At 46.5% G+C, this 12,849-nt stretch overlaps 1 non-coding gene across 1 annotated transcript; it reads right to left on the bottom strand.

The window, feature by feature from the left end:
• Nucleotides 1-10,327: 10,327 nt before the first annotated feature.
• trnat-ugu (transfer RNA threonine (anticodon UGU)) lies at nt 10,328-10,400 on the bottom strand. Its single transcript has one exon. It is a non-coding gene; the product is annotated as a tRNA-Thr (tRNA).
• Between the last annotated feature and the right edge of the window lie 2,449 nt (nt 10,401-12,849).

The following is a 12,849-nucleotide window of genomic DNA, read 5'->3' as shown; positions in this document are numbered from 1 at the left end:
CCGCTGCCGGTGGAAAGCAGCAAATGCAGCCTCAGACGTCTCATCACTGCTCCTCCCTGGGAAACAAGATAACACGGCCCGGTCAAACCTCCACATACACCGAGCACCTGGACAGCAATTACTGGGGAGATTGTATCCCAGTCGCTGAACCATTTAGAGAACCTCCGGTGCTGTGTTCAGGTCGCGTGGAGACGTCCCTCTAATCCTGCACACGGTTCTTCGCTTTGAAACTGTCCATCACCACTGTGCTCGCTCACCTCCATTGGCTCCCGGTCCGCCAATGCCTCGATTTTAAAATTCTCATCCTTGTGTTCAGATCCCTCTGCGGCCTTACCACTCCCTTTCGATGTAACCTTCCACAGACCTACAACCCTCCGAGATCACGGCGTACCTCAAATTATGGCATCTTGTGCACTCCCAAATTTTATTCGCTCCACCAATGGCGGTTTTTCCTTCAGCTGGCTGGTCCCAAATCTCTGGAATACCCGACTTAAACCCCTCCGCCTCTCTCTACTCCTTTATGACTCTCCTTAGAAACTAACTTTTTGACTAAGTTTTCGTTCACCTGTCCGAATATCTCCTTTTGTGGATCAGTGTCAAATTGTATCTGATAACGCTCCTGTGAAGCTCCTTGGGACATTTTATTGTGTCAAAGGCAACAGCAATTAAAGTTCTTGTTAATGTTAAGTTTTCTCACCATTTAAAGAAGTAAGGATATGACAGTCAGCTTGGTAACTCCGAACCGTCCATTGCTGCACCCGATTCACCGTTTCCATCACCAGCCCAGTGGGACCCTCTCGAGAGAATGTATGTAGTGAGACTGAGGGTATCTCACAGGGTGAAGCACCGAGCACCAGAGTGAAGGAGGAGCTGCAAGTAATTCTACGTTTCTCCCCTGGGGAGGCCGAGAAACAACTGCCCTTGGCTGAGTGGCCCAAGACCGCAGATCTCAGGACTCCAGTCTGCAACAGAAATTCGAATTGTTCGCATAGGCTGAATGGCCAGGGCGTGGAGACAGTCACCTCCCACATTCTGGAGATGGACGATCAGTTGTAGAAGTTCAAGAGCCGCATTTGTAAAACAGCACAGGAGGAATGTAAGGCCGTGCAGAGCACCCTGGACAATGAGGCAGTCCAGACGATTCCTGCAACAGCAAGGGGTCTGGTGGAGATTCTTCTGGAGTGGCAGCCATGACCGCTCCAATAGATTACTGGTGTGATGCCCTTAATAGCATCATATCTCAGGGCTTCCCCAGCTTCATTGTAACAATGTGGTCTGTCTCAAGCTGAACTGCAGCCCAACCGAGCCCATTCCCAGCACCAATGGCCTGCAAGGAATGTTTGCAGATGTCACTGTTTCTGATGACGTGGATACTGAGGTTGTTTCATTCCAGTGTGTGGTTCTGGGCCGAACCCAATAGGCATTACATGCACAAGTGAAATGAGAGCAGAAACAGGTCCTGCAAGAACATCAACATCCCATCATTCCAAGTCCCATTGCTGCTGATGTGTTGGACCAAACACAGAATGGCTGTAGACAAGATAGGTTACGTTACATTGAAAACAGGGATAAAACCGAGGAGCCCGGACATAAACAGTGTATTGATACAGGAACAAAGTGTTTGACTGTTCGAGATGTGGAAAGTGACTTGACACTTTGGGCTGCTTGATAGATCATCTGTGAGTTCAATCTAGAGCGATCCTGCAGAGTGCCGCGGTTCAGGTCAGAGGCTGGTGGCTACACCCAGGTCCGCTGATCTCTCCACTTAACTTAAGTCCCTCATCCCTGATATCTTCCTGATAAACCTCCTTTGTAACCTCTCCAATTCCTTGACATCCTCACTAAAGTGTGGTGCCCGGAATTGTACCACATACTCCAGCTGAGGCCTAACCAGTGATTTGTAAAGGTTCAGCATGGACTTCCTTGTTTTTGTATTCAATGCCACTGTTTACAAAGCCAAGTATCCCATACGCTTTCTTATAAACTTACCCTATTCTGTGACTATGCACACCCAGGTCCTCTGTAATTGCATCCCCTCCGCCTCAAAATAATATAATTTACATCATCGTGCCCCTCTCCATGTTGTTCCTCACAAAGTGCATCACTTCACACTTATCCGCATTAGATTGCATCTGCCATGTGACTGCACATTTTACCAGTCTGACTATGTCCTCCAGAAGAATTCTGCTAATTTTCCTCATTATTCACTCCATTGCAAAGTTTACACATCGAGTTGTTGTAATCTGGAATGCACTACAAGAAGCGGTGGAGGGTGGAGATTCAATTGTGACTATAAAAAAGGGAATTGGAAAATAATGGAAGAGAAAAAAATTGCAGGGCTATTATGAAAGAGCTGGAGAGTGGGACTAATTGGATAGCCGAAAACGAGCCGACATCGCGATGATGGGCTGAATGGCCTCCTCCGGTGCTGTGAGATTCAACGAAAGTTGAGGTGTAAAACTCCCTGTTACCAGAAGATGGCATCTTTGCCGAAAACGTTCTCGCTCACCCCAGAGGATTGTTGGAATCAGAGATTCAGAGAATGGTTAAAGCACGGAAGGAGGCCATTCGGCACGTCGAGTCGGTGCTAACATCCTGCAACAGCAATCCAGCTAGAACCACCCCTCCGCCCTATCCCGGTAGCACAGATTTTTTCCCCTTCAAGTGCTTATCCAATTCTCTTTTGAAAGCCACGATTGAATCTGCCTCCACCACCCCCTCAGGAGGGTGATCATTCCTGATCACAATCACTCGCTTTGTAAAAAAAGTCAGGAGGGGAGAGAGATGGAGAAAGAGGGTGAGGAAGGGACAGAAAGAGAAAGACAAACACACACACGCACACAGCGAGTCAGAGAGAAAGAGATACAGAGAGAGAGACAGAGAGATGAGGAGGCAGAGAGACAGAGATTGAGATAGAGAGAGAGGCAGATTGAGCGAGATAGAGGGAGAGAAACAGAGAGACCAAGAGATAGAAAGACAGAGAGAGACAGAACGTAGAGGGAGAGAACGAGAGGGAAAGGAACTGAGAGAGAAGGACACACACGCAAAGAGTGACAGAGACAGAGAGTCACAGAGAAAGAGAGTGAGAGAGTGGCGAGACGGAGAGAGAGAGACGAAGAGTGATGGAGAGAGAGACACAGAGAGTTAGATGGAGAGACACAGGGAGAGAGAGAGAGAGAGACAGAGACAGAGACAGACATAGAGTCTCATAGATGGACAGAGACATAGTCAAAAACAGGTGGAGAGAGAGAGAGACGATGAGAGAGACAGAGAGAGAGAGACAATGAGAGACACAGAGAGAGAGAGAGGGAGACAGGGAGAGTCAGAGAGAGAAAGGGAGAGAGACACAAAGAGAGACGGACAGAGATACAGTGAGACAGAGAGGAAAAAAATCTGTAATGATTAACAGAAACAAAAAGAGAGAGTGAGCGAAAGGCAGACAGAGAGACAGCGAACGAAAGACAGAGAGAGACCAAGGGAAGAGGAAGATAGCGAGAGATAAGAGACAGAGAGCAAGAGACAGAGAAGAGAGGGGAGCAGAAGGGGAGTCAGTGTGAGAGCGAAAGAGAAGAGGGAGAGACAGAGAGAGACAGAGAGTGAGAGGGGGACAGAGAGAGAGGGAGATGGGGAGAAAGTCAGAGCGAAAGGGAGAGAGAGGGGAGATAGAGACAGAGAGAGAAACAGAGAGAGATTCACGGACAGAGAGAAAGAGAGAGACAGAGAGAGGCACAGCGAGAGAGACACACAAAGAGAGACAGAGAGAGTGTGACAGAGTCAGAGGGACAAAAGGAGAGAGAGAGGCAGAGTGAGACAGAGAAAGACAGAGGAAACAACACTGAAATAATCAACAGAAACAAAAAAGAGGGGGAGAGGAAGACACTGAGAGAGTGAGAGGGAGAGCAGAGAGGGGGCAGAGGGGAGACACTGAGAAAGAAAAAGACAAGAGGGAGACAGAGTGATATATAGAGCGAGAATGAAAGAGAGAGTAGAGATAGAGAGAATAAAGACGGAGAGAGAGAGAGAGAGAGAGAGAGAGAGAGAGAGAGAGTGGTCGGAGAGAGACAAAGCAGACTAGAAAGACAGAGAGACAGAGAGGGACAGGGAAATTGTGGAGGCGGAGGCAAGATTGAGAAAGTAAAATAAAAACAGAGAAAGACAGGGAGAGAGAGAAATCGTAAGAGAGATAGAGACAGTGGATAGAGAGGAGAAGTCACAGAAAAGAGGGAGAAAGAGAGAGACATGGTGGAGGGACAGAGGGATCGTGAGAGAATGAGAGATAGAGATAAGAGAGAGAGAGACACAGAAGAAGAAAAGAGACGGAGATAAGAGGGTGATAGAGAGATAGAGAGGAAAAAAGAGATAGAAAATCAAAGATAGAGGGAAGAGAAAGGAAGGGAGAGAGACAGGGCAGAGAAAAAGGGACAATGTAAGTGAAACAGGGTGAGAGAGATGAAAAGACAAAGAGAGACAGACAGGTAGATAGAAATAAGATGGAGAGAGACAGCGGGAAAAGCAAAAGTGCAACCCAGCTGATGAATTCGTAGCTAATGTCTCCCTATTCATATCTCTTCGACCTCACAGTGAAAAATTAGCAATTTTATTATACTTTTGGTTCAGTGGATAACCTGCGGATGCCGAGACAGTTGACAATGTAGCTTTCGAGCAATACATTCTGCAAAGTTTTACTTGATAATACAAGTCGTTCATTCAAAACGCATGTGGTCGAGAGTCTAATATTGATGACTTGAAATAGTTAGTTCTCAACGTGACATTGCTGCACATCGGATTAGAAAACGAGATTGGATGAACAGAAGTGGCCTGAAAGGCTGGGTGGTCTGCTGTGCGTTGCTGCGATTTATACATTGTCTGTACAGTAGTATTCGTGGTTCCCTGTTGTTTGAGGGGTATAATGTTGGCTTCGGGCGGTTCAACTGGTTGTGTATGTGAGCGGTCCCGGGTTCAAATCCCAATCAAATACGGCTGTCCTCCTACTCACAGTGAAAATTGACTCAATTCCTGATCCTGTTTCAGATCACAGAATGCCGAGGTTTCGTCAACGCTACGCACGTGGAGAAAAGAAAATAGTCCAATTCACGCGATGTCATGAACGCAGATGAAAATGCTCCTGCATTGGGCGGAAATCAAACCCCAGCTTCCTGTGCGGCAGGCAAAAATTCGACAAAGAAAACACCAATGTCCGAACAGCAGTTGTCTGCTTGGAAACTTGTCTGAAAGAACAGACAGTCTCACAGGCCGCAGATGACACTGTTTGCTGGGCACACTAATCGTGGGCGGCTCTAGTTGCGCAATCGGTTCGCGCGCCGTACTGAAAAAACAGTATCAGGATTCGAGCAAATGCCGAGGTTGTGAGTTCGAACCTCACCTGGAGTAGATTTACCTTTTGCTTCTGAACATTTCCACCGGAGCTGATGTGTTTCATGAAGCATCTCCTTCTTCGTGTTTTCATGTGGGCACTTGGGGTCCTCTGGCCGGCCGTATCGCAATACGAGGTGTGAGTTTATTTATTAATAGGCAAGAGAGGGGGCGATTGGCGACAGCATGAAATGGGAAAGGAGGCGGCACGAGATCTTTCAATCGAAAGAACCGAACACACAATTCTTCTTTTCGTGTTTGAAGTGTCGTGCAGGAAAATTCGGATTTATTTGCTCGAATAAATTAAATACTTTTTATCCCCCACCCTCTCCTTGCAGACACTTCCAGCATCATCTCCGTGGGCGGGAGAATGCAGAGACATTCAGCGCTACAAATCAATCCGTGCTGCCTCTTACCGAAACTCGGGAACGATGTGAACCATTTCAGCCTCTCAGATGCCGATGTCGCCAATTTCATCTTGTGCTGCAAGAACCCCTGGTCATTTCACAGTCACTGAATTTCGCTTCACTTTCGCCAAAGTTTACTCCAAGAGAGAACAACGAAAAATAAAGGAAAAGTGAGCGTTTCGTCATTGGTGGCAAAGCAAAATCGCTGCTTTCATTCCATCCACCGTTGATCTTCCTTCAGGCTTTGAACCTTCTGCAATCTGCAATTTTTTCACATGACCAGGGACGAGAAACAATTTGAACGTGAAAGTGGGAGCAACAAACTGGATCAAGCGGATAGGCGGGGCAGGATATTGCAAAACAAACAGCCAAGCCACCAGGAGCGGGTCAGCTGTTACATAAGAACATAAGAAATAGTTGCAGGAGTCGAACTTACGGCCCCTCGAGCCTGCTCCGCCATTCAATAAGATCAGGGCTGATCTTCGATCTCGAATCCATCTTCCCGCCCGATCCGCTTTTTCATGCACGACACTAAAAACAGAAGAATGTCTATTTCACCAAAAGAAGAATTGTGATTTCGGTTCTTTCGGTTTAAAGACGTCGTGCCGCCTCCTTTCACATTTCATGCTGTCGCCAATCGCCCCTCTCCCGCCTATTAACAAATAAACTCACAACTGCTATTGCAATAAGGCCGGCCAGAGGACCCTAAGTCCTCACATGAGAACACGAAGAAGGAGATGCTTCATGGAACACACCAGCGGTACCTTCAGATCCGGTGGAAATGTTCAGAAGCAAAAGACTCAAACATTCAAGGTGAGGCACGAACTCACAACCGCGGCATTTCTCGAGCCCTGATACTGTTATATCAATACCCGCGTTAACCGATTTTGCTACTGGAATCACGTCAGAGTAATAATCTCATCAAACACTCTCATTTTCGGCCTGTAAGATTGTCTGTTCTTTCAGGTAGGTTTCCAAGTGGACACATGGCGGCACCTGCCCGCTTGGGCGTTGGTGTTTTATTGGTCGAATTCTTGCCTGCCACACAGGAAGCGGGGGCTCGATGACCGCCCAATGCAGGAGCATTTTCATTCTGCATTCATGACACCGCGTGAATTGCGATAAATTCATATTCAGCTTCAATCTGCACAACATCTTGAGACATTTTCTTTTCTCCAGTTGTGTTGCGTTAACTTAACCTCGGCTTCTCTGCGCAAAGAGTGGGAGACGTTTGAAACGCTCTTCTGCAGATAATAGTTGATGGTAGCGCACTTGTGAATGTTAAATCTGAGATTGATCGATTTCTGTGAACCAAGGGAATTATGGGATATCGGGCTAAGCCGGGTATATGGAGTTAGGTCACAGGTCAACCATGATCTCACTGAATGGTGGAACAGGCTCGACGTGCTAAATGCCAATGCCACTTGCTGCCTCCTGATATGCGCCACCTTCTTCTGCCAAAAAACGGGACGTGTGTCTGGGTGATGTGCCTGTCATGGCAAAATAGCTGCCTGTATGTGTGGCCTGTGAGTTGTGGGTGGGCGGCTTGCAACAGTGGTAATGTGTAAGGGTGAGAGGAAGCCTCTGGTTACAAGAGTTGAATACTGATGGAAAGAGTTTGTTGGTATGTGGGGGATGGTGGGTGTATTGCGTGGTTCAGCTCGTTGGAGATGCCACTTGAGAGTTGACCTCACTCACCTTGACGACTCATATCAAAGCATTGAACTTCTTCCTGCAATGTATCCAAGTCTATGATGCTGTAGGACTGGCATTGACTTCGTCCCCCGCTGCCTCCCGCTGTCTTTTGGATATATGTCTGGACGCCTCTTGCCCCCCGACCCCCTCCAACCCTCGGGGATATCGAATGTCCCTCCTTCTGTCCACCTCTTGCACCAAGGTCTCTCAGCACCAGCAGGGAACCTTGGTGCATGCACTCTCCAGGCCTGGTACCAACTCAGATCGGCAGATTGGTGAGATCTGGCATGCAGATTGAAGGATGTGAGATTTAGTTGTTTTCAACCTTTGTTCAGTGTTTAAAGATAACTCATCATGTGTAAACATAGGGATGGAACCTGCATCTGTGTTTTACGTGTGCGATGTCTCATCTCAGTTCAGATTCCGTGCAGACAGTAGACTGTTATTTTCGCCAAATAAGAGGTACCAGCTGTCTTTGAGAGATCTCGAAGAAACAACCTCCCTTTAAGCGATTGTGCTCCCTCTGGTGGTGGAAAGCGCGTGTTGCATTGATTCCAAGTGCAAGGCCGAGAATGGAACGCTGATTGCAGGTGAGTCTTCCGTCCAGCGAATCTTGCGTCCAGCCAGCGCAAGGCTCATTGGGCGAGGAGAAACAGCGCATCACGCTACCCACGGCCAAAAACCGCCCTTATCCAATTTTCCCCCCAAACATTTCCTTCGTGCGCCAGTCGACTGGATCCGATATGGTACCTGGAACTTGGGGCCACAGGAAGAAAGATTGCATTTTAATATATTGAACAGGGCTCCGGGGAGAACGAATCACCTTTAAAGACGCAGACCAGGTGATTGGATCAGTTCGAGTTTTGACCTTCGTAATATTTTCCTTCCTTATTTTTAACTTCTTCAGATACAAACTGATCAGAAAACTGACAACTGAACTCTCAATGAATGTTCGATAAATCTGTCACTCAAAATAACCAATGTTACAACTAAAGAAATAAAACGGATTGAGACGGTTTACTTCACTTCACTGAAACGTCTAATTCCGGTTAAACCGACGCGGCGGAGTCACAGCAGCTCATCGCTGATCTGCACCTCAACTCCATTTAGCGAAATAGAAACTGGAAATCTCATGTTTCGAGACGCGTTTGCTGATTTCCTGAAAAATGATTATCACTAAAACAGCAAAACATTCCCTGCCCTGATTAAACACACAGCAAGGGGATGTGTCGAATACATAGCATGAAACCCGCGATTTTTTGTTACACGGATAGAATCCCGTGCTCAATATTAACATTAACACTGAGCGCCAGGTCTGGATCTGACCCGTTTACCCCGTGGTGCGGGACCCCGTCCGCGTTTATATTTCCCAAAAAAAGAAAATCAGAAACTAATTATCTCACCCAGCAGAATTGGGAATTGTTCGCATTTTACAGGACAGGATGAGGCCACTCGGCCCGTCTGGCTTGGACAGTAAATTCTGTTCACAATCTCCGCTCTGTGTCTTTCTCCGTGTATATTTTTAGTTTACTGATTTGATATCCATTTTATGTCTCCTCTCTCTATTTTGCAGACCGGGTGGCAAAGAGATTCGCTTTGGAGGCTAAACATTTCGATCAAAGATTTGAACATTGTTTATTCTGATTGTAGGTTTCTCGGAGACCCAGCGGGAGTTCGGTTGTCAGTTTCCTGATCAGTCGGAAACAGTAGAGCCAACTTGTTACAAGAAAGAAAACAATAAATGAACAACATCAATAAAGTGAAAGGAAGTGAAAGATGCAAACAGAGTCTTAACCACCCTGCCCCGGGTTCAAGATCTTTTGCTGAAACTTTGCAGCAGCGGCCGCGTGGCCTAATGGATAACGCGTCTGACTTCGGTATTGATCGGGGTGTTATCAGAAGATTGCAGGTTTCAGTCTGACCGCGGTCGTTTTTACAATCCTTCCAACGTGTGCCGTTACTGTTTCATCCCCGGTCGTTCTTGCAGTAACTGACCTCTTTGAACGGAAATCCGTAAATATCTTTCCTTACAGAAGTTGGCCCGACACATTCAACATTCTCGGTCACGGTGCTCTGGCAGGACATAGTTAAAAGTGACTTTATTTCTACTGTTTGGATTCAGAAATGGTCGAATAATCCATTCTGCTCTTTACGTGTGGGTCCGAATCCCATCCGTGTCGTATTTGTATTGAACTTTTGTTGCGGCCCTACGTAAGTTTTGGAGAATGAAAATGGGCTTCAATGATATTGCTATCAATCCGACACCGGTGTTTTAAGTCTGTGTCCCAGGATTGTTCATATTTTGTTTAAATGGAGAGGGACAATTGGAATTTTACACCTGCTGTAATGGGCTAAAGGTCGAGTAGAGAGGACGGATCGGAGATAGATCTCTCTGTCCTTCCTTGCTGCCTCTGGGGTTTGCAGCGAATGAAAGATTAACGGGAAAAGCAAATGAAAAGGGAGATGGCCAGAAGCGCTCCCGCGGTATTGGTCTGTGTTTAATCTCCACCATGAATGTTTAGCTCTACCCTAGAATCAGTTTGTCCAACGTCCTCACAGAAAGATTCGTTCCCTCCTGTCTAATTGATTGGGGAAAATACAGAATATCAGCGAACAGCTGAATTTTTATATTTAATGGAAATATTAAGGAGCAGGGGGCACTTTAACCTCACGGAGATGATTCGTTGCAATTGTAAACCCGTGGATGGGAATCTCCGGAACGAATTTAACTCGGCAGTCAACACAGAGAGGCTGGGAAGTGAACCAAGGGGTTCTGCAAGTAACAAATGTGGAGGAGGAAACGGGTGGAAAAATGGGAGCAACAAAACATGGAGACAAACAACATAAGCTAAAGGCACCGCTGCGATTCGAACCCAGGATCCCCTGTTTACAAGACAGGTGCTTTAACCACTGAGCCACGGCGCCACATTTGCGCGGCTCTTTCCCAACGTTATGGCATTGATACCTGTGCCAAGAGACTTTGTTGAGTCTCTTCCTTCAATGCGTCTGCGCAATAACATCGATATTTTGTTCATCGGTCTCTGCATGAGAAACCATGGATATCAGTAATGACCTTCTCTTCCTTATCCCCTGTCAGTACATCATATATCTAGCCCTATTCATCATGTTGTATTCCCACACTCTCTCCACACTATCTGGTCTGATCCTATTACATTTCTCATCTCTTCCCACGAAATGTTGGTGAGTAATGTCTGTGATGCACCAGGTCCTGACCTCCTCCTGTGGGTGACCTCCCACAACGACTGCACAATAGTTTAAAGTGTGTGTGTTTTACATTAGGAAATGTGTACCAGCGCTAGTCTACCTAGTGTACCTATTCTCACACAAACGGCAATGTGGCTTCAGAGCATATAGATTTTAGAAAATCTTACTTGATGAGACAAGTTGTACATTCAAAATTTGGTGAAGAGAGGCTGATATTGTTCACTTGAAATAATTAGTGTACAACTCGATGGTGCTGAACATCGGAATAGAAAGCGAGACTGGATGGGCAGGAACCGTCTGAAAGGATGGCTCATCGGCTGTGGGTGGTGGCGAAATTTTTCAGTGGCTGTGTGTTTCAATTGCCAGCGATTCGTTGGTCGAGGGGTGTAAATCTCGTTTTGGGCCTTTCATTGATTGATAGTTGAGAAATCCGCGTTTCGAATACTTGCTAAACCTCACTCTGCTTTTGATCTCAGTCAATAATCATCAAATCGCTTCTCTCAGAGTTGTGGATGGCAGAAGCGCCTTTTTCCTAAGAAAGAAGGCGGTGATGGAAAGAAGGAAGGAAAGCAGGAGAGAGAAACAAAAACGATTGAAAAGAAACAAAATGTTGCACCTGAGAGAAAGAGAGTGAGAAGGCAGGAGAGAAAGCTGAGAGGCTGAAGTTTGTGACTTTTCTCAGTCATTTCTTGCTGCCTCATACTTCATTTGCCGTTATTGTCCAATTGCAAGTGATTGCGGCGCGATTAATGACGTAAATACAGCGAATTCGGCATCACGGTTGACGGCAACGGTGGGCTGAGCGACGAAAACAACTTTTATTGTTGAATCGAGTCATCCGGACGAGCGGCGCAAATGTTCCAGAAATTATGGGCAATTCACCCCATCCCGTATCTCACTTGCTGCAACATTCACCTATCGACAATGGCGCACGCCGTGAATGCATCATTGTGGCTCGAGGTCCCAGCAATTGTAGGATTATAATGAAAGTGAAATAATTCTGATCCGTCAAAATTTCGGCCTTGTTCCACTGCGGGTTCTAACAGCCTTCTCTGTCCCTGCTCTGTCCACTTTTCCCAGTTATTCACACAGAAAATGAGCCTGGTCCAGTATTGTAACAACTTGGTGAAAGAGAAAATCTGTCTTCTTCACCCGGCGAGAACAAGCGTCGTAACAGCGAACAAAACCAAATGGTGGCCGAGCACAGGCCTGGAGATCTCAGTGAACCAGCCGTCGGTGACATTAACCTCCCGATCAGGTCAATAAACAGCAGACAGTTGTTTCTATCTCTCTGCCTGGTGCTGAATCCAGATATAAACGGTGGTCCCTGGGGCAACTGGTGAAAGCAGAGGGAAACCGATCAGGGAGAAAACAGTGTCGGCGACCGAGACCAGACCGGGATCCCGAGCCACACGGGCTGGATCCAATCACTGAGCAGCTCATCGATTCAACCACCTTCGCGCTTCACTCTCGGATCAGTTTCACCAAAACTACTTCCTGTTTCTGGGTCAAATTCAATCTGATCGAGCGGATCAAAAACAAAAATCGAACTCATATTTCTCCAGTAGCGCAGTCGGCAAGATCTGGTTCCAGATCATATTCCTGATTCTTGGAACACTAATCCCTGACTCGCCATCACGGGATGCAAAGACAATGCTGATTGAACAGCAAAAACTGACGGTTTTCAATAAAGTCCCGAGGACGAGATTTACTGCAGCGCTCACTGAAACCTCTGTGGGGAAACACCGTGGGATTTAGAGGAGTCCTCAAAATATTAAGGAACCGGATTTCAGTGAACACTCGGGAATGCGCTCCCAATATTTCTCAGTGACTTGGATGAAGGTTTAGAGAGTTGTATATCCAAGTTTGCAGATGACAGTAAGATCGGAGGCACAGTTACCTGTGTGGATGGGATCAGGACGTTATAAAGGGACAGAGACAGATTAAGTGACTCGCAAAACTGTGTTAACTGGAGTTGAATGTGGGGAGGTGTGAGGTAATTCACTTTGGATCAAATCAATCGGAAAAAGTTCTAAATGTCGAGATATTAGGAACAGTGGAGGAGCAAAGGGATTTGTGTGTCCATGTACACAAATCACTAAAATCTAGTGGACAATACAAAACGTAATTGGATGTTGGCCTTTATCTT

Source organism: Heptranchias perlo, unplaced genomic scaffold (assembly GCF_035084215.1).
Source record: "Heptranchias perlo isolate sHepPer1 unplaced genomic scaffold, sHepPer1.hap1 HAP1_SCAFFOLD_54, whole genome shotgun sequence".
In the NCBI taxonomy this organism is placed as follows: Eukaryota; Metazoa; Chordata; class Chondrichthyes; order Hexanchiformes; family Hexanchidae; genus Heptranchias; species Heptranchias perlo.
Note: the sequence above shows the minus strand (reverse complement) of the source record. Positions and strands in the feature narration are given on the sequence as shown.